Source organism: Gossypium arboreum, chromosome 5, assembly GCF_025698485.1.
Source record: "Gossypium arboreum isolate Shixiya-1 chromosome 5, ASM2569848v2, whole genome shotgun sequence".
Taxonomy (NCBI): Eukaryota; Viridiplantae; Streptophyta; class Magnoliopsida; order Malvales; family Malvaceae; genus Gossypium; species Gossypium arboreum.
The window spans coordinates 63632460-63644079 of NC_069074.1; the positions used below are offsets into that span (position 1 = coordinate 63632460).

Genomic DNA, 11620 nt, shown 5'->3' on the forward strand with positions numbered 1-11620 from the left:
TTTTGACTACTTTGCAATTTAGTCCTTTACACACAAAATGGCAAATTTACACAATTAGGCTATAACCCAAGATAGGCGAATTTCCTATATGCTACTAGTAGTCCAAAAATTTTATTATTTCACACTTTTAACTACTATTTTTTACAATTTCACAATTTAGTCCCTATTTTGCATTTTTGTTAAAAATCACTTTACAAAACTAGTAAAACTATCATCAAACATCCAAAATCAATCATTTAATAACAAACAACTCAAGTATTCAACAATGAAACTTTTTAAAATCTATAACAGTTTCAAAAATGAAGGTACGGGCTAGCTAGATTAAGCTGCAATGAGCTCAAAAACGTAAAAATCATTAAAAACCGAGTCAAAATCATACCTTAATTGCTCCCTCAAGCTTAGCCGAATGTCAAGCCCTAAAATGGCTGATTTTCTTTCTTAAAATCAGTTTGGGAAGATGAATGAATAATGAAATTTTTATTTGTTTTATTATTATTAAAATAAATTAACATTTTACCAAAATAACCTTAATAAACTTTAATAATTTCAAATTTACCAAGCTAACAACTACCACTAACCCTTAATATGGTCTATTTGACATGCAAGGACTCCCACATTTCAAGCCATAGCCATATAACACCTTTACACAATAGTACTCAACTTTTATGCGTTACGCGATTTAGTCATTTTTACCGAATTGAACATTTAAACAATAAAATTTCTTTACTACACTTTCACATAAATAATGTATCATGCTTTAAAACTTTTTAAAATAATAAAATAAATATTTTGAATTTGGATTTGTAGTCCCGAAACCACTGTTTTGATTTGACCGAAAAACGGGCTGTTACACAAAAAGTTTTGTTTTTAAAGGAATAAGCATTGTCTCTAGGCAGTAGGCTTTTAAATAAATATGGGTAAAACATGAAAAAAAAAAGGCCTGCTAGTCTAGTGGTAAGTGGCGTGTGGAGTGTGCCTTGGGGTCTGAGGTTCAAAGCTTGGCAATGCAAAAGGAGTATTTTATTTTGCTGCAAGCGCTGTGGAAGTGTCCTAGGTTGACCAAAATTGAGGTGTTTGAATGGAATTTGAATAGGTGCTTGAGAAGATTATGGTGGAGAGATTCTAGGAGAGAGTTAAGGGAGGTGTGATAGATTTGTGCCGAAATTGAATAGTAGATGTACAGGGATTTTCGGTTGAAAGAGCTGTTCTCTAAAACTTTCGGCATTATCTGCTCTTTTGGTTCTTTTCTCTCCATTTCGGGTTTTGCCAAATTGTGGTTCTTTTCATTTTCATTTCTGAAGCCGTGTAGTGCTATTTCGAGTAACTTTCGAGTTTAATTGCTTTCGATTTTACTCTCCTCTCCAACCCTCATGTCCACGGACTTTCTTTTCCTTCACACCTTTTCCTAAACGGTTCTTTTCCCTTTGGTTGAATATCTATTGCCTTCCTCTCTCTCAAACTCTTTTGATTTTAAGCTTGGGTGATCGATTTTTCTTTCCTCTTCCTTTCTCTCTCAAATTCAATTCAATCTTTATTGGCTGAATACTTCTCTTTCATTTACCTTCTTTTTGCCGACTCTTTCTTCTGCTTTTTTTATGTCGATCTCGATTGTAAGTGCTGCTATTTAGATTTTTCTCACTTTTTCCCTTTTTGCCGTATCTATAGTTCTCATGTAACACCTTCTTTTCCTGCCGAAAATTGCTAGGTGTGTGGTTGCACTAACTCTACCTCTGTCATAACGGGCAATCTATTTAGAGATAATGGACCGATTTCCCTCCTTCTCTAGTTTCAGTTTTATACCTTCGGTAAGTGGTTGTGCGCTTGGGTCAATTTATGTGGGTGTACTATGTTAGTTCATAAGTTCACTTGGAATGCAGGTAATCTATAAAGGAGTTTGTAATCGGTCTTGTGTATCAGTTTAAGGGTGTGATCTTCATTAGTTCGACAAAGGCAAGTATTAGTGAAATTTTTGTGTTAAGTATTAAAAAGAGATGTTAACCCTATTGACATTGATTAATGGAGTACTTTGATTGAAAGTAGGCTTTGGGCTCGTGGGCTACTCGCACATCTTCATCTAAGGTGTGTAATCACACTACCATAATCGTAAATCGACAAAAGTCGGAATAGGCGACTGTCGACCCCACACGAGCGTGTGCTCATTCGTGTTGTAAACCAAACGCATAAATGGGGGCGTTTGATCAAAGAGGCCACTATGAGCATTTTCATGGGCTTAGGCCGCTTTGGGCTACATTCGCCAAAATGGGCCGTGTGGGCCCCACGGGCTTGTGGGCCCCACACAGGTAAACCACACGGACGTGTGGAGATTGTTGGGCCAGGCTGTGTAGTTCACACGACCAAGGCCATTTTTAGAATTTTTAAGCCCCATGGGCGTGTGGGCCCACATTATTGGCCTTGGGCCCATTTTTTACTGTTTGACTGTTAAGGTTACACGGGTCGCCCGATACAACTGTGGACCTACTATTGTGTCGGTAAGTATACCTAGATCCTAATTGATGAAATGACTGTTATGCCCCTATGAGGTAAAATGACTGATATGCCCCTATGATTTGTATGATTGTAACCGAGCATGACATTCTACATACATGTATGATATTATCACATGACGCATGACATATTGCATGGGGATGGGTTTATTATGATTGGATGAAGTGTGCTGTACTGGCAGCTCTGCTGCAAATACTGTTTAGTGCCGTAACCGGTGCTATATTCTGGAGTGTAGGGATGGGTGGGTCGATTTTATCTCTACATAGAGTGTAGGGCTGGACGGAGTGGAGTCTAGAGGCTGGCTGGGTAGGATCTTTGTTTTCATTTTGCACTGACACTGTTATTGAATTAGGCTAAGGCCCACATTGATATTGTTACTGAATGGGCTAAGGCTCTAAGTGATACTCGACTGTTACTGAAACAGACTTAGGCCCAGATTGTATTTGCCTATTGTATGTTTGACTTTCAGTTAGTTAAGGGATTACACACTGAGTTTTTGTAAACTCACCCTACTGCTTAACTGCGCAGGTAATCCCCAGTCTTAGGTGGGTCGATGTTGCGGGGGACTTAAAGGTGGCCACACAATTGCGTGGACTTTTATTATAAATTTTTAATTGGTATTTCTAAATTTGGCATTTGGTTATGTAATAAGGCCTCTTTAATTTTTACTTTTAATTTGGTTTTCCATTATTATGATTTATATTTGTTAGTAGTAGGACACGAGTTTTCAAAAAGATAAATGTTTTTCAAAATACCACGTCTACGCAACATATTACAAAAAGCTTGCACAACAAAAAATCGTTTTAAAAGGTAACCACGATTTAATATGATTAACATTTTTCTAAACAACTTGAGTTTTAAACATTGAACCAGACAACCTAAATACTAATTAAGATTACAAAGATGTTTAATATAGAATGGGATTTCTTTCAACAAAAATTTTATTTTATGAAAAACACTTTAATATGGCATCGCCAAACTCAACCATAACGTCTAGGCCAGGTTTGGGGTGTTACAAGGGCTCACGCGCCCATGGGGTCTAGGGACATGCCCATGTGGTTAAGTCGTGTACTACACACGCTCATATCCCTAACCCGTGTAACTCTTTGACTTTTAAGGCATGAAAAAATTGAAGTCACATGGCCCAGTCACATGCCTGTGTGCTCGGCCTTGTGGTGAAATTTATTTTTGAAATTTAGATGCAGTTTTCACACGGTCGTGTAACACGCTCGTGTTCAAGGCTGTGTCAACCACACGGCTGAGACACATGCCCATGTCTCTGCCCGTGTGCCCAATTTTGAGCATTTTGTTTCTCAATTTTAAGATGCAAGGGACACACAGCTAGGCCACATGCCCATAGGACAAGCCTTGTGTCACACACGGCCTAGACACACGCCCGTGTGTCTGCTTGTGTGGACAAAGTAAAGTCATTTCCTAGCCTCATTTGTCACCCAAAACATACCACTTTCCTGCACCAAAACTCACAAGCATATATCTACCAATCCAACATCATATTCATCTAAATTTAGCAACTAATCATGTGGTATTATCTCATGCATCAAAGGGTATAAACTTACTCTTAACATAAACTTATATTCTAACATAATTCCAACAAACTAACAGATAATAAGCACTTATGTGATTACAAAAATATTACTTCAAAAATAGCCAAACTTAGACCATCACTACCCACTCCAATGGCTAGATTATAAAACCACAATTATAAGCCATTATCGGCCAAATAAGCTTATACATGCCATTATACCAAAATGAAATTTCTATTTATACCAAAATGAGATAGTGGATAGTATGATGACTACTCTGACAGACTTCCAACCTTCGCGAGCTTTGAGCACTATAAAACAAGAAAAATTAAACGGAGTAAGCATTTTATGCTTAGTAAGTTCGTATAACAGAAAATAAACTTACCGATCATAGTTACTAATACAAGCATACATAAATTTACATTCCATCGATTTTGGGTAAGTTACCTAAACACATACACTTATTCAACAAGTTAGTCACATAATCACATATGAATAACATGTAGACATAAATGAGCTCATCACATTACAAGCTTCAATTAATTTCACCTTTCCACACTTCAAGAGTCATTTCCGTTGAACTATTGAAATCTTGACGGATGTTCAGGTAATATACACATGTGCAAAAATACCCATTAGGGTACATAATAGAAATGCACACTCTTCAGCCGCACATTTTACAGTAGGATTACTAGTCCAGGCTAAACCCTATCCACAGCATATGCTCTAAAGAGTTTAATATGGATAACTCATTTGGGCTAAATCCAATTTATAACCTAAGCTCAAGAGGGCTTACATTAGAATTACCCGTCCAGGCTAAATTCTATCTGCAACATATGCACTATTATTCTTAACCCATTGAAATTCAACATTCAACCGGAATGTGACAATTTGTCCATTTTTCACAACTTATGACTATTTCATTATGTGTATCATCTCATACATATCAAAACAATTATACAATTCAATTCAAGCATATTAACATACATATTTAAGTTACACGAACTTACCTTGAAAATGGTTCGTATTTGAATTTCAACTAATTCGAAAATTTTTGGTTTCCTCGATCTAGTTCCGTGGTAGGTCTTTTCGGATCTATATGGTTAAATTTATCTATTAATCTATCACATTTCATATACATTCGCATCCTATTACATCTTAGGAAAAATTACCATTTTGCCCTTATCTTTTTCAGAACTTCTGATTTCGTCCCTAGGCTCAGAAAATGAAATTCATAAAATTTAACCCTCTTTCCAAGCCTAGCCAAAATATATATAGCACATACATTTTACAAATTTTAGAATTTTCCATGGGTTTTACCACTTTTTCATTTTAGTCCCTAAATCAAGTTTTTATCAAAAATTACTTTGTAAAAGTTGTTTATCTATGAATAATTTTTCATTTTCTACCATAAATTTCTAATTTTTAGTATATTCATCCCTGACCCAAATTTCATACCTTGATAAGTTTTCAAATAAATCCCCTAAATAGAGAGATTAGGCTATCCCGATTCCAAAAATATAGAAATTACTAAAAACGAGAATTGATTTCATACCTTATTGAGCTTGAAAAATTTTCTTCCTCTCTTTTAGGGTTTCCATAGAAAAATTGCAGAAGATGAAGAAATTAGATGATTCTTTTCTTTTAATTAATTATCATATGTTAATTTTATTGATTTCCAATTTAGTCCCTACCCTTTTCTAATTTTTCCATGGATGAATCATTAAAATATCTAGTCCTTTCCCTAATTGAACACACAATCGGTAAAATTTTCGTACTGAAATTTTCATGTGACCTTCCTATCATGATGCCAACCATAAAATAAAATAAAATAAAATTTTAATTTTGGCTTGGATTTGTGGTCCTAAAACCACTATTCCGATCTCACTAAAAATGGTTGTTACACGTGTCTCTGCCCGTGTGCTCAATTTCTAGCATTCTATTTCTCAAATTTAAGGTGCAAGGGACACACAGCCTAACCTCGCGCACATGTAGTAGATAGTGTGTCACACACGGTCTAGACACACGCCCGTGAGTTTGCCCACGTGGACAAAATAAAGCCATTTCTAGCTTCATTTCTCACCCAAATTCACACAAATAACCTGCACTTAAACTCACATCCAAATACCAACCATTTCAAACATTCAAATTAAGCAAACTTTATCATTCAACAAGGCATATCATTACATGTATACATGTTTATCGTCTTACTTTGGTATATTTCATATGATAGGCATAATTTGAACAACCATTTAATATATATATAGCTACCATAGTATGACATTACAAGTATATCAAAAACAACCATTACTAGCCATTCCAATGGCTAGATTACAAACCTCATATTTAAGCCATCTATGGCCAAGTTAGCCTATACATGCCATTATACCAAAATGATTTTACTATATATATATATATATATCCAAAATTAGCTAGTTGATAGTGTTGTGATGCTCCAATGATCTTCAACCTTCGCGAACTTCCGATCACTATAAAACAAGGGAAAAATAAAAATGGAGTAAGCATTACATGCTTAGTAAGTTCGTATAACGGAAACTAAACTTACCAATCTTGTTTATTAAATCTAAGCATACAAAGTCATGATTCCATCCATTTGGCACAATTGTCTAAACACATACATACAATCAAACATGTTAGTCACAAAATCTTCATGTCAATCAAGTAACATATATGAGCTCATCATGAAATATTCTTTCAAGACATTTTCATTTCATCTCATAATTCCCTCATCATGGCAAGATTTTTGTCTGTTAAATCGTTGAAATTTCGATGGATATTCAAGCAGTACACTCAAGGTGTACAATTCAATAATCCATCAATTCTTATTCAAGAGTACCCCTTTAGGGCGTCTAATCAAATAACACACTCTTGAGCCACATATCGTATTACAGGATTACCAGTCCAAGCTAATTTCTAATTGTAACATATGCTCGAGGGGGACTATATCAGGATTACCATCCGGGCTAAATCCTTTCTGTAGTGAGATCCATAGTATTACTCATTCGAGCTAAATCCTATCAGCAAAAAATGTAGGACCTCATTCATTTCGAAAAAGCACATATCATCAGAATTCAATATTCAAACGGAGTTTAACCCTTTTTCTCCGTTTCAAACATGTATTCAATTCTTCATCATAGAAATCAAACAATTCTCATCAATATAAGTCACATTCCATACAAACACAACATTCAATTTAACATATTTACATGCTCAATTAAGTTACACGAACTTACCTTAACACTGGTTCTCATATGAAATCTACTAATCCGAAACCTTTTCTTTTCCTCGATCTAACCTCAAATTTGTGTTGTCCAAATCTATATAAATAACTTTAATCATCAATTTCACACATTTAATATTCATTTGGACTCAATTTACTTCCTAAGCAAAATTACCATTTTGCCCTTAACTTTTCCATAAATTCCAATTTCATCCCTAGGATCGGAAAATGAAATTTATGTAGTTTACCCCCTAATCCAAGCCTAACTTAAATTTCAATACAGAATTTACAACATACATTTTCTATAAATTTCATAATTTTTCATTAATTTTCACAACTTTACATTTTAGTCCCTAAATCAATTTTTCATCAACAATCTCTTTGTAAAAGTTGTTTACCTATCAACAACATTTCATTTTCTATCATAAATATTTAATTTTCAGCATATACATCCATGACCCAAACTTCATACTTTGATAACTTTTCAAATTGATCCCTCAAATAGATAGATTAAGCTATCACGGTTTCAAAAATATCAAAATTACTAAAAACGAGACAAGGAAACTTAATCAATTAAGCCATGAAAGTTTCTTCTCTCTCTCTCCTAGGGTTTCCATGTATTTTAGGTTGACGATGACATAAAAAATAAGATGATATATTTTATCATCTTTTTAATTAATTAAATTATTTCAAATTCCAATTTAGTCCTTGCCCTTTAATAAATTTCCATGGATGAGTCACCAAAATATCTACATACTTTTCTTTAATTTTCTAATTACCATATAAGGATCTCTAATTTTGAATTCCAGAGCTATTTAATATTTATAGCTATTGAATTTAACTTTTGCATTTTATGCGATTTAGTCCTTTTAGTAATTAAGCACATAATCAATAAAACTTTCTTATCAGAATATTCACATAACATTTCTAACATTTTACGAACGATGAAATAAAATAAAAATAAATTTTATTTTTGGATCGGATTTGTGGTCCCGAAACCACTGTTCCGATTTCACTAAAAAATGGGCTATTACAATTGCTCTGTATTAGATCATGTGATTTTGACCTTTATTAATTTGTCTCAACACATGTTTCACATTTTTAATTATAATTATTGTGAAATGAAGGAATGTGCTCTAAGTTAATTAATGTACGTAACGTACCATAATTAACATATCTGAGCCTACTATGCTATCATTTAAATGACTTAAGCATATAAATAGAAAAAGAACAATATTCTTATTTATAGTTTTGCTTTTACAGAGATAGCATTTAGTTTAATACATATCCCCTTCCTACAAACATTCCCCCTTTAGAAAGAACATTCTTATTCATAGTTAGGCACATAATTCCATATCAGACACTTTCTTGGAAATTTTTTCCACAGGATTAGCCTTGTTAGCTCTATCTTTCTTTCGGATCCTACATTTGGATGACTTGTGCCCCATTTTGTTTCAATTGAAGCATTTTCCATGAAATTTTTGCTTCTTGGAAACATCACCTTTTGGTCCCAGTTTAGACCCATTCTGCGGTTGTTTTCCCTTTTAGAAGTCTTTCTTGACTTCTACGACGTTTGCCCTAGTAACATTGTCATTTGCTATTTTGTTGAGCCTCTTTTCTGTACCTCTATTGTCTTCTTCAATCTAAAGTCTGACAATTAGGTCTTCCACTGACGCTTCCTTTCTTTTCTGCTTTAGGTAATTCTTGAAGTCATTCTAAACAGGAGGCAACTTCTCAATAATCGCAGCCTTATCATCCTTTCAACAAGAATTCCATGAATGATCAGTTGAAGTTCCTGCACTTGATTCACAACTAATTTAGAATCAACCATTACAAAATTCAATAATTTAGCAACTAAGAAATTTTTAGTTCCAGAATCTTCAGCTTCGTATTTGTGGTCCAATGATAAACCGTAATTTATACATATTTCTATCCCATGCTTAAAACATTTATGGATGATTTTTCCTTAAAATTGGTGAATTTGATGCTCCTAATGCCTTAATTTCATGTTTTATACTTAGGTGAGCATAGGAGAGTGAAAGGAACGAGAAACAGGCCAAAAATAGAGAAAATGAGCCAACGTACAAAATCAACATAGCCTGGACTTCCACACACGGGCAGACCACACGGTCGTGTCCCTTTGGCAAGGTCAAAACATGATTTATATGGGTAGATCACATGCTCGTGCCCATTTAACAGCCTTGACCACGACGTTAAGCAATCGCACAGGGGTGTGTCCCTATCGAGCCCAAGTTTAGTCCAATTCGGAAAAGGCCAATTTTGAGGGCTCTTAGGCATTCCAAAGCCTATTTAAACGCCTGAGGAGGCACTTAGATAGAGGACGAAGAGGAGGAAACAAGGAGTTGCTCAAGGAAAGCCGATCGATCCATCTCAGAAGCCAGATTCACAATCAAGACTGAAGATCTTCGTTCAAATTCCCTTAGGAGTTTTGGGTTTTCTTATGTTTTGTTATTTTTATTCTTTTGAGATATTTTCTTTCATTAGTATGAACTAAAACCCCTAAATATCTAAGGGGAATGAAACCTAAGATGAATCTTGTTATTATTATCTGAATTGTATGATAAATATTTGACTTGTTCTTAATTATGTGTTCTTAATTCTTGTTTTGATATTCTAGGATATTGATTCAAGTTAAGCTCTTATTCAGAGGAGGAATAGACCCTGTCTAAGAGTAAATTTGTCATAATTAAGCAGAGTTGGTTGCGCGCCTAGAGATAGGGTGACAAGATTTTTCCGGATTAGGGTGAAACCTAATAAGGAAATCCATAGATCGAGTTAATGCAACCCTAGGGCGTTAATTAGAAAGAGATTTTAATTATTCAAACTAGGGTTAGACGTTGTTAGTCTCGAGAGAGATAATAATATAACTTAGGGATCTCTACGGAACAAGTTGAATGAATAAATCATCCGATTTAGAGTCAAATAACAAGTGAAGTCTAGGTAGATTTTTCCTTAGGTATTGTCTCAATCAATCGAGTTTTCCAAAAAGTATTTTCCCCAAAGTATTTTATCCAAATTTCTTTTATGTGATTTCTTAGTTTAGTTAAGTAGTTAAATAAACAAAACCCTTTTATTTTTTAGGCTAGATAATAAAAAGAAAGTTGATACTAGTACTTTTAGTTCCTTTGGGTTCGATAATCCGGTCTTGCTAAAGCTATACTACTATTCGATAGGTACACTTGCCTTCATCGTGCTAATAGTTAGTTTCAAGAACGATTCATTATAAATATTTAAAACCTGTCATGAATATCACGTATCAAGTTTTTTGCACCGTTGCCGAGGAGCTAAGATATTAGGAACACTCGATTTTTATTACTTTAGCTGTTTTACTTTTATTGCAATTTAAATTTTTATTTTCTTTTCTAACTCTTCATTTATTTTCTTCTGACAGGTTTTTCTAGTTTATGACTTGGAGAAAACCGTCAGGACCATTATTGTTTGATAGTGAGATCGATCACACAGTTCACATAAACCGAAGAGAAATAAGGCGAAGCTTACGTTACACAGAAAAGAAAGAGGAAGATACTTGAACCACCACCGGGGAGATGGCTGAAAAGCAAGAAAATCCACTACCTTTTACGATTGCTGTTAATCAAAATCTTGCTCCGCTCACTATGTATGATTATGCTAATCCTAATTTAATAGGAACTGAGTCAAGTATAGTTAGACCTACTATTGCTGCAAATAATTTTGAACTGAAACCTAACACAATTCAAATGATACAATAGCTTGTTCAGTTTGATGGTTTGCAGGACGAGGATCCCAATGCTCACTTGGCAAATTTCCTAGAATTTTGCGATACCTTTAAAATTAATGGCATTTCTGATGACGCCATCCACCTTCAGTTGTTTCCCTTTTTGTTAAGGAATAAGGCTAAACAATGGTTGAACTCGTTACCACGAGGGTCAATCACTACTTGGGAACAAATGACCTAAAAATTTTTATTAAAATATTTTTCGCCGGCTAAAATAGCTAAATTACGCAATGATATCTCTTCTTTTGTGCTGATGGATTTAGAAACACTCTACGATGCATGGGAGAGATAGAAGGACCTTTTGAGAAGGTGCCCTCACCATGGGTTACCACTTTGGCTACAGGTTCAAATGTTTCATAATGGCCTGAATCCTTCGACTCGGCAGATGATTGATGCAGCTACTGGAGGAACCACCAATAATAAGACACCTGAAGATGCCTATAAATTTATAGAGGAGATGTCGCTGAATAACTATTAGTGGCAAGTCATGAGGACAAAGCCAACGAAAACAGTCGGCGTTTATAACGTCGATTTGGTCACTGTGCTCTCTAATAA

At 34.7% G+C, this 11620-nt stretch overlaps 1 non-coding gene across 1 annotated transcript; it reads right to left on the reverse strand.

Moving 5' to 3' along the window:
- Window positions 1–11285: 11285 nt before the first annotated feature.
- LOC128293547 (small nucleolar RNA R71) lies at window positions 11286–11392 on the reverse strand. Its single transcript, XR_008283728.1, has one exon. It is a non-coding gene; the product is annotated as a small nucleolar RNA R71 (small nucleolar RNA).
- Between the last annotated feature and the right edge of the window lie 228 nt (window positions 11393–11620).